The 10,000-nt window shown below is 43.2% G+C and overlaps 1 protein-coding gene and 1 long non-coding RNA gene across 2 annotated transcripts in view; one reads left to right on the forward strand and one right to left on the reverse strand.

The window, feature by feature from the left end:
- Positions 1–10,000, forward strand: part of LOC137633400 (uncharacterized) — a 601,319-nt gene that overhangs the window by 566,731 nt on the left and 24,588 nt on the right. The gene's annotated exons all lie outside the window — the stretch shown is intronic.
- Positions 1–10,000, reverse strand: part of LOC137634022 (uncharacterized) — a 21,650-nt gene that overhangs the window by 10,691 nt on the left and 959 nt on the right. The gene's annotated exons all lie outside the window — the stretch shown is intronic.

Genomic DNA, 10,000 nt, shown 5'->3' on the forward strand with positions numbered 1-10,000 from the left:
ATATATATATATATATATATATATATATATATATATATATATATATATATCTATATATATATATATATATATATATATATATATATATATATATATATATATATATATATATATATATATATATATATATATATATACACAGTATATAAATATATATATATACATATATATATATATATATATATATATATATATATATATATATATATATATACTATATATATATATATATATATATATATATATATATATATATATATATATATACTTTATATATATATATGTGTGTATATATATACATATATATATATATATATATATATATATATATATATATATATATATATATATATATATATATATATATATATATATATGTATGTATATATATACAAATATGAATATATATATATATATATATATATATATATATATATATATATATATATATATATATATATATATATATATATATATATATATATATATATATATATATATATATATATATATATATATATATATATATATGTATGTATGTATATATATATATATTTTTGGGCTCAAGCCATGTCGTCCTGATGGAAGTTCCTATAGGGTAGCTTCCTAGGGTATATTACAATTACGGCGATATTCCCAGAGAATTTACCTTAAGGTACCAGAATTCTAACTCCTGGAGCGAGTATCCCTCGTGAAAGGGATATCGCGACATATCAGAGGACGTATTCTAGACACGCCACATGGCAATCTACATCCTGGACAGAGATTTCGTCTCGTAGGAGGTGATTGGCGAGATACGAATTCGGGAAAGAAAAAGGGGAGCCGCTCCCAAGGCTTCCCTATCCTACGAATCGTATGCGTGCCTGGCGCCAATCCTGGCGCCATCTGTATTCCTTTTGCGTAGCTTAACAACTCGGTGTTTTTTCCTGTTTTTCTCGCAAATCTTGGATTTATTCTACTTTTCATGGCTTCTCCGTCTTTGTCGGCCTCTGATAAGTTGAGTATCGTGTCTTATGTATAAATGTAGGCTCTTGGTAAAATTTTGAGTGATTAATAGGATTAATCTTTGATACAAGAACCGTAGCCTACCAGAGGCGTCTTGGACGCTGTCGCTCGCTAGGTATAAAATAGTTAGTCAGAGCGACATTCCTGGTTGTTTTGCTTTAATAAATTTTAGCTATTTAGCATTACATAGGATTTCCTTTCGGGCTTAGTATTATTTGGCGAAGTATTCGCCATTCTGGCCTACGCTAGGCCATGTAGCCTAGTCGTTTGGTCCTAGTACTTCATGCATGATTATGGTTTTTCCGAGTGTAATTAAAATTTTATTGAAGCTTTAGGCTATATTTTATACATTTTAGACTGTGTGGAATATTTCCAAGATAGTATACGAGTGAGTTTCGGTGATTTAGGTAATCGATTCTCTTGGTGCCTAGGCTAGTTGCTTATGGAGCCTTAGTATACTTTATCATACTCCCCGGTTGCTTTCTTTTCTTCGGAGAAGGTATGCAATCCCTTTCCCTCTGTTTAAGCCTTGGGCTTATCCCTAAGTGGTTTTTTCCTAATTTATTTTCGATAAAACTATACTAGGGTGTTACTGTACCTTCCTGTTCCTGTAGTATGGTTCAAGAGGGACAGAACAACAGAGTTTTTTAGTCTGAGTCTGTGTTGTCTGGCTTGGGGCTGAGTCCCCCTCGCTGACCTAACACAGACAAAGGGAGCTTAGCTCCCTTAGGTCACTACCGAAGGTTTCTGTGGATATGATTCCTTCTTTTGTGATCTACCAGACTAGTCCTTGTTGCTGTTCTCGGGGGAGGATAAGTTCTTTCCTTGGGAGTAGCAACGCCTTCCTTGCTTTAGTGCTCTGGGAGCTGGCAAGTATTGCTGGCCTTCCCCCTTAGATCTCCCTTAGGCTAAGATAAGTTTCTTGGCTGCGGATGATCTGTCACTAAAGCAAGGTTGGCAGGACCCTCTTGTCCCTTCCCCCTCTTTCTTCGTAATGGCCGAGCCATTACTGTACTGTACGTCGTTCTACATCTGGACCTAGTATAGGTTAGGATGTGGAATTGACTCAGCCCCTTGCCGGCCGGCAGAGCTGCTGGCCGGCAAGGGTCTTATGTTTTCGAGTGCTGCCCGGACCTCTCTTGGTCCCTCATCCATGCCTGCCGGCAGAGCCAGACGGCATTGGTCAGGAAGCCTGAATTAGTTTCTCCCCTTCCTTATATGGACTCTTTCGGTTGCCGGGCTTGGAGGTTGTGTACACTCTTATCCCGGCATCCATTCTATTTTTCTTCTAGTGCTGTGGTTCTTTTCCTGCCGGCTGGCATCGGTCTTGTACCTTTGCCGGCCGGCTTATGTCAGCCCTTGTCTGCCGGTCACCAAGAGTGTGGCCGGCAGCTGGGTACTACCTTGTGTGGTTGCTGGCCGGCAGCCATTGCCGGCCAACATTGGCTGTTACCGGCCGGCAGTTGCTGCCGACCGGCACAGGCATTTGAACCAGAGTGCTGCCGCCCTATAGCTGTTAAGTAGTATACTTTAAAGCTAGTTGTGGTGTGTGCCGGCCGGCAAAGGCAGGCCGGCACACATCCCCCTAGACTGTACTAGTATTCTTCAGTATAACATATACAGTAAGAAGAAAACTATGGTAAGGGTTTTGGTACAGCACTGTGTCTTCTAACACTATTGTGTTTTCTTGCACATCCCTTTGCTGTTGCCCTCAGATAGGAAGCTGAGTTCTTTCCTGTCTATTATCCAGGATTTTAAAATCATTGCTTAGGTATGAGCTCCACCTGTTTCCTCTGGAAACCTTGCATTGGTTACTCTAGAAGAGATAAACCATTTTGATTTTATTATCTGGAAGGCTGCAACAATGGGTTGTGAGGGAAACACAAGTGTGTGTCTTTCCTTTATGAATTGTTATGCTATACTATGCATATCCAGTGATACATAGTTCACTTGATACTCATGGAAATTTCTTCTCTTTACAGGAGGACCCTCCGAAGTGCGGAAATGTTTTCTGCAACGTCCGCAGCAAGAACCTCTGCGGACATGAGTGTTGTAGGAGACACGCAGCATGCGCTGTCTCCAAGGATGATCTCCAGTATTGGGACCCTCAGGTATGTACTGTATGCACTAACCTGATTACTGAGGCTTTTGATTCCCCTAGAACGGCGGAATCAAGGGATAGAGCAAGGGAGAAGCTTCGTACTTGGGTAAGGGGCTTCAAGAAGAACACCTCTGGCCCTTATCTTCCAAGTGAAAAGATGAGGGCGTATCTTTTTCCCCAGGCATCAGCTGATGCAGTGATTCCCCAGCCTCAAGAGGAGATCCCTCAAGATCAAGTCCAGGTGGACGTGGAAGTCGCAGTCGCGATGCAAGACATCCAGTTAGATGACAGGATGTCTGACCTGGACGAACGTTTGGAACAAGACCTCCTGGCAGAAGGTCAGGATGAAGTTCAAACCCCGGATGTCGTAGAGGATGAGGTCGACGAGGTGTCGGCTACTCCGGTTCAGATTCCGGAGCCTATCCCCTCAACATCGGCCGGTCTCCCAGTAGAACTGGGACAGGCCCTCTCTTCGATTGTTGGAATGATCCAACAAATGCAGAAGGAGAATCAGGAGAAGGCGGCTGCTATGGAACTGCGTATGCAGTCCCTGGCAGAATCACGTGGGCCCCGGAAAAGGCTCAATGTGAAAGACCTTCCCTTATGCTCAGATGCTAACCCATGGAGGTATGCTGAGCACATGCCGATGACGACTGGAAAGATCGTCATCTTGGATAAGCTGGGTTCAGTTCCCCTAGAGGAGGTGGAATTCTGGCCCAGCAAGGCATCATATCCGGACTGCTATGTCCGGCTGAGAAAAGAACCAGCTTCAAGGGAGGAGACAGAGCCGAAGGAGGTCATAATTATGGACCACGCTAAGGCTCAAGCCCTACTTTCATCCTCAATGAAAGAGAGGGGCTTCTCTAACTCGAAGGTAGCTGCATTGAGCAAGAAGCTCCCTTCTTTTGTGTCCTCTCCTGCTAGAGCCTTCCCCTTTTTACAGAAAGGGTTTGCGGCTGTCCTAAAGGCAGTCGAGGCCAGCAAGCCTTGCCCCTCCCTGGAGGAGTGTAAACCCTTGTCGCTGGCCCTGCCTATGGACCACAAAGACTGGAAGGATGTCCATCTGACATTCTCAGTGGGAAAGTTGGAGGCTGATATTGCCGGACGGCAATTCGGCGAGGACCTCCCCAAACTGTCCGACTCTCTTTTACGAAGAGAGTTCGAGACAAAAGAAAGACTGGCTGCCTCAATGTCTCATCAGACTACTCTTGAGACAATGGCAAGTGACCCCAAGGTCCATGAAATGTTCATGGTAGTGGCTAAGTCTCACCTAGCCACAGTGACGAAGGACCTTTATAGCTTCGTCAAGGCAAGGAGAGCTTGCAGGGAGTTCGTGTTCACCGGGGCTACGGTGAGACACGAGCCAAGGAAGTTAATCTCCTCCAACATTTGGGGAAAAGACCTTTTCCCTACCGATGTGGTCAAAGAAGTTGTTGATAAGGCCCCCGTGGAGAATAGAAACCTTCTCCAGAAGTGGGGCCTGGCTATCAAAAGAAAGTCTTCCCCGGATGAGGGTCCTCAACCAAAGAGGAAGAATATGAGGACTAGGCTACCGTCTCGGCCAGCCAAGCCTTTTAGACAGCAACAGCAACTGCAATTGCCATTGCCTCCAGTGCCCCAGATGGTGGCACAAACCCCGACTACTTTTCAGTGGGTACCCCAGGCTGTGCCAGGTCAGTCAACCACATTCACCCCAACGTTCGAAGGACAGTCTTCTTCCTTTCGTGCAAAACCTAGAGGAGCAGCCAGAGGCTCGTCTAGGCGCCCCTCAAGGGGAAGGGGATTCAGAGGTGGTCGTGGTCAGGGAGGCAAGACCTCAGGACGGCAGTCCAAGTGAAACGATACCGGTAGGAGGGAGACTGATGAAATTTTGGGATCGCTGGACCTTCGATCCCTGGGCCCAAAGCCTACTCAAGAATGGACTGGGCTGGAGCTGGTACAGCACTCCACCCCCGTGCCTTCGGTTTTTCCAACACTCCACCCCCGTTCTGGAGGAGTACATTCAAGAACTGTTGGAGAAAAAGGTGATCCGAAAGGTGAAGTCCATCAAATTCCAAGGGAGGCTGTTTTGTGTTCCCAAGAAAGACTCGGAAAAGCTCAGAGTCATTCTGGACTTGTTGCCACTCAACAAGTTCATAGTGAATTGCAAATTCAAGATGCTAACACTGCAACACATAAGGACCTTACTGCCCAAGAGGGCATACTCAGTCTCTATAGACTTGTCAGACGCCTATTGGCACATTCCAATCAGCCGTCGACTCTCCCCCTACCTAGGGTTCAGGCTACAACGGAGACTATACGCCTTAAGAGCCATGCCATTCGGGCTAAACATAGCCCCAAGGATTTTCACGAAGCTTGCGAGTGCAGCTCTCAAACAATTACGCCTAAAGGGAATTCAGGTAGTAGCCTACCTGGACGACTGGCTGGTGTGGGCAGCATCCGAGACCGAATGCTTGCAAGCTTCCAGTCAGGTGATCCAGTTCCTAGAGTACCTAGGCTTCAAGATCAACAGAAAAAAGTCTCGACTTTCTCCATCCCAAAAGTTCCAGTGGCTGGGAATCCACTGGGACCTTTTGTCACACAGTTTCTCCATCCCGACGAAGAAAAGGAAGGAGATAGCGGGCTCTGTCAAGAGACTTCTAGATTCCGAAAGGATATCAAGACGCGAACAGGAGAGGGTACTAGGCTCTCTCCAGTTTGCTTCAGTGACAGATCCAGTGCTAAGAGCACAGCTAAAGGATGCAACCAGAGTTTGGAGAAGGTATGCATCAAACGCGCGAAGAGATCTGAGAAGACCAGTGCCGCCTCGGCTACGTACTCTTCTCAGGCCTTGGTCCCAAGCCAGACATCTAAAGAAGTCGGTTCTTCTTCAGCCACCTCCCCCGTCGATGACGATTCACTCAGACGCCTCAAAGGAGGGATGGGGAGGTCACTCTCATCGGAAAAAAGTCCAGGGGACTTGGTCCAAGCTATTCAGGACCTTTCATATAAACTTTCTAGAAGCTATGGCAGTGCTCCTTACCTTAAAGAAAGTCTCCCCGCGTCACTCGATCCACATAAGATTGGTGATGGACAGCGAGGTGGTTGTGAGATGCTTGAATCGACAAGGGTCGAGGTCACCACCTATCAACCAGGTGATGTTAGCCATTTTCCGATTGGCGGAAAAGAAGAAGTGGTACCTGTCGGCAGTTCACCTTCAAGGAGTCCGCAATGTGACAGCGGACGCTATATCCAGGTTCACACCGATAGAGTCGGAATGGTCCTTAGACGCAGGATCATTCTCCTTCATCCTGAATCAAGTCCCAGAACTGCAGATAGACCTCTTTGCGACGAAAGACAACAAGAAGTTGCCCCTGTACGTGTCCCCATACGAGGACCCCTTAGCGGAAGCAGTGGACGCGATGTCCCTCGACTGGAACAGATGGTCCAGGATTTATCTGTTCCCTCCTCACAACCTTCTGTTGAGGGTCCTCAACAAACTGAGATCCTTCAAGGGGGTAGCGGCAATAGTGGCCCACAAGTGGCCGAACAGTATGTGGTTCCCCTAGGCGTTGGAACTACAGATGAAGTTTGTGCCGCTACCACATCCAGTTCTGACCCAGCGAGTCCAGAAGTCGACTGTCTGCGCTTCATTACAGAAAACCCGGACCCTGCAGCTCATGATTTTCTCGCCCTTGCGGTGAGAAAGCGTTTCGGGATTTCGAAAGCCAGCATAGACTTCCTAGAGGAATATAAGTGCAAATCGACTAGAAGGCAATATGAGTCATCTTGGAGAAAATGGGTGGCCTTTGTAAAAGCAAAGAATCCGCAGGAGATCTCAACAGACTTCTGCTTATCTTTCTTCATCCACCTCCATGGCCAAGGGTTGGCAGCTAACACGATTTCAGTGTGTAAATCTGCTTTGATGAGACCCATTTTATTGGCCTTCCAGATCGACCTAGGTAACGAGATCTTTAATAATGTTCCGAAAGCCTGCGCTAGGCTCAGACCTTCAGCACCTCCAAAGCCCATCTCATGGTCTTTAGACAAAGTTCTTCATTTCGCCTCCCTGTTGAGCAATGAAGAATGTGCGTTAAAGGATTTGACGCAAAAAGTTATTTTCCTATTTGCACTCGCGTCCGGGGCCAGGGTTAGTGAGATCGTAGCCCTCTCGAGAGAGGCAGGTCGTGTTCAGTTCCTGGATGGGGGGGATCTGAACCTGTTTCCGGATCCTACGTTTCTCGCCAAGAATGAGTTACCCACCAACAGGTGGGGTCCCTGGAGAATCTGCCCTCTGAAAGAAGATGCATCTCTATGTCCAGTAGAATGCCTAAAGGTCTATCTTCGTAGAACTTCAGACTTCAAGGGTGGTCAACTATTCAGGGGAGAAACATCAGGCTCAAATTTATCTCTGAATCAACTCAGAGCGAAAATCACATATTTTATTCGCAGAGCGGATCCTGACAGTACACCCGCAGGTCACGATCCGAGGAAAGTTGCCTCATCCCTAAATTTCTTTAATTGTATGGATTTTGAACATCTCCGTTCATACACGGGCTGGAAGTCTTCCAGGGTGTTCTTTCGCCACTATGCGAAGCAAGTAGAGGAACTTAAGAGATCTGTGGTAGCAGTGGGTCGTGTAGTTAACCCTACTGTTTAACTCTGCGAGGAACAGTGGTCGTAATTGGGACGATTAAGTCCAGGGTGAGTGTGTAGGTACATACTGTACTACAAACTAAATGAGGGCACCAAGTGCCTACATAGACTGTTCCTTCTTTCAAAGGTGAACCTAGCATAAGTACAGACATGTGTGCCGAGCGTTTCTAACGCTAATGTGATTGATTTGTAATACAGACTTTTATGACTTGATACCTCGGTATCTTATTAAAGTGGCGTTTAATGGTTTTTCTTTCAGATAAACAAGTTCTGTTTACTATCATACTTATGCTTAAAGTTTTGGGTTATCCTCTTTTATATATATATATATATTTGTTGTTAACCTGTCTGTTTATTGTCTGTCAATAAACTTGTTCTTGAGAACCTTGCGTCTCTTTCACCTGTGTCAATTTATTGGTATAATGGAGCATTTAATTCTATGTATCTTATCTGGGATAATTCTGATAGAATTGTTCTGTTATGCAAGCTATGTTGCATTGGTTTATGTAGTCCCCTAATGGGAGGACTCCGTCCCATAAAGGGACGAGGGCGGTTTTATTAGTTTCTTCCTATGCGGATATAAACCTTTGTCCAATACAAGTATTGTGCGGATTACTGGTCAATATATATTGACGCAGTGGTTCTATACAAACTATGCTTTACTTAATATAGGGCGAGACCACTATATTAGCTTGCCTGGTATTCATACATAGGTATATGTACTCTTCGAGACTTTTCCAGAGTCTAGTAGGACTCTTCCCTGTAGGGGGCAGGAAGCTCTAACATAGTTTATAGTTAGTTGAAAAGATTTATAACGGTAACATCTTAGGTCTCTAGGTCTAGTCGACCGGGAAAAAATTACCTCCGGGGAGTACGGCACGTTCTGAGAATCCACAGATACAGTAATGCTCTGGTACACTTCCATCAGGACGACATGGCTTGAGCCCATAAAACGGATTTTGAGCGAAGCGAAAAATCTATTTTTGGGTGAGATGGCCATGTCGTCCTGATGGACCCGCCCTTGCCTTTCTAAGAAAGGGCTGTAGGACCCCTCCCTACATACAGTATCTGTAGCACCTCGTGTACGCTACAAGGAATACAGATGGCGCCAGGATTGGCGCCAGGCACGCATACGAATCGGAGGATAGGGAAGCCTTGGGAGCGGCTCCCCTTTTTCTTTCCCGAATTCGTATCTCGCCAATCACCTCCTACGAGACGAAATCTTTGTCCAGGATGTAGATTGCCATGTGGCGTGTCTAGAATACGTCCTCTGATATGTCGCGATATCCCTTTCACGAGGGATACTCGCTCCAGGAGTTAGAATTCTGGTACCTTAAGGTAAATTCTCTGGGAATATCGCTGTAGTTGTAATATACCCTAGGAAGCTACCCTATAGGAACTTCCATCAGGACGACATGGCCATCTCACCCAAAAATAGATTTTTCGCTTCGCTCAAAATCTGTTATATATATATATATATATATATGTATATATATATATATATATATATATATATATATATATATATATATATATATATATATATATATATATATATATATATATATACATATATATATATCTATATATATATATATATATATATATATATATATATATATATATGTATATGTATACAGAATAAAGACATAAACATTACTCATTAATAAAAAAAGAATTTGCAGCATATATTATCATTACTGCAAAGAATTAATCTAATATCCAAAACTTCAAGAGACCTTATAGATATACCATATTAATAAACGATAATAATTGTTTCTTATATGAACACCCTACTTTTACAAGTATGAACACCAAGAAAGACGGAGTTTTAATAGCTATTAACCGTTATTGGTAACTAAATTTACAATCGATATGTAATTGTCCTTTTGTATATGGTGAGAGAGAGAAGAAATTTCTGGAAGCATTATAGCAGCCTTTGGTATATTGATTATAAATATATTAGAATAGAAAATTCATATATATATTATTTTTCCTATTTTACAAATCTTTCTTCCTCCTGGATGAATTATTCATAAAATAATAAAATAATATGAAATCAAAGGTTATATTTCAACTACATGGATTACATATACTCCTCCTTTTTTATCTGACATAAAAAAAGAAAAAAACATTCTTACAATTACATCCATTTCTGTCAATGGCCAAGTGGATTCAGTTTATTGAACATCAGGTAATTCAAGAATATACTGCATTTCTATCAATAATAAGAATGTTCATTACACTACTAATACATTT

The sequence above is a fragment of the Palaemon carinicauda genome, chromosome 43, assembly GCF_036898095.1.
Source record: "Palaemon carinicauda isolate YSFRI2023 chromosome 43, ASM3689809v2, whole genome shotgun sequence".
Taxonomy (NCBI): Eukaryota; Metazoa; Arthropoda; class Malacostraca; order Decapoda; family Palaemonidae; genus Palaemon; species Palaemon carinicauda.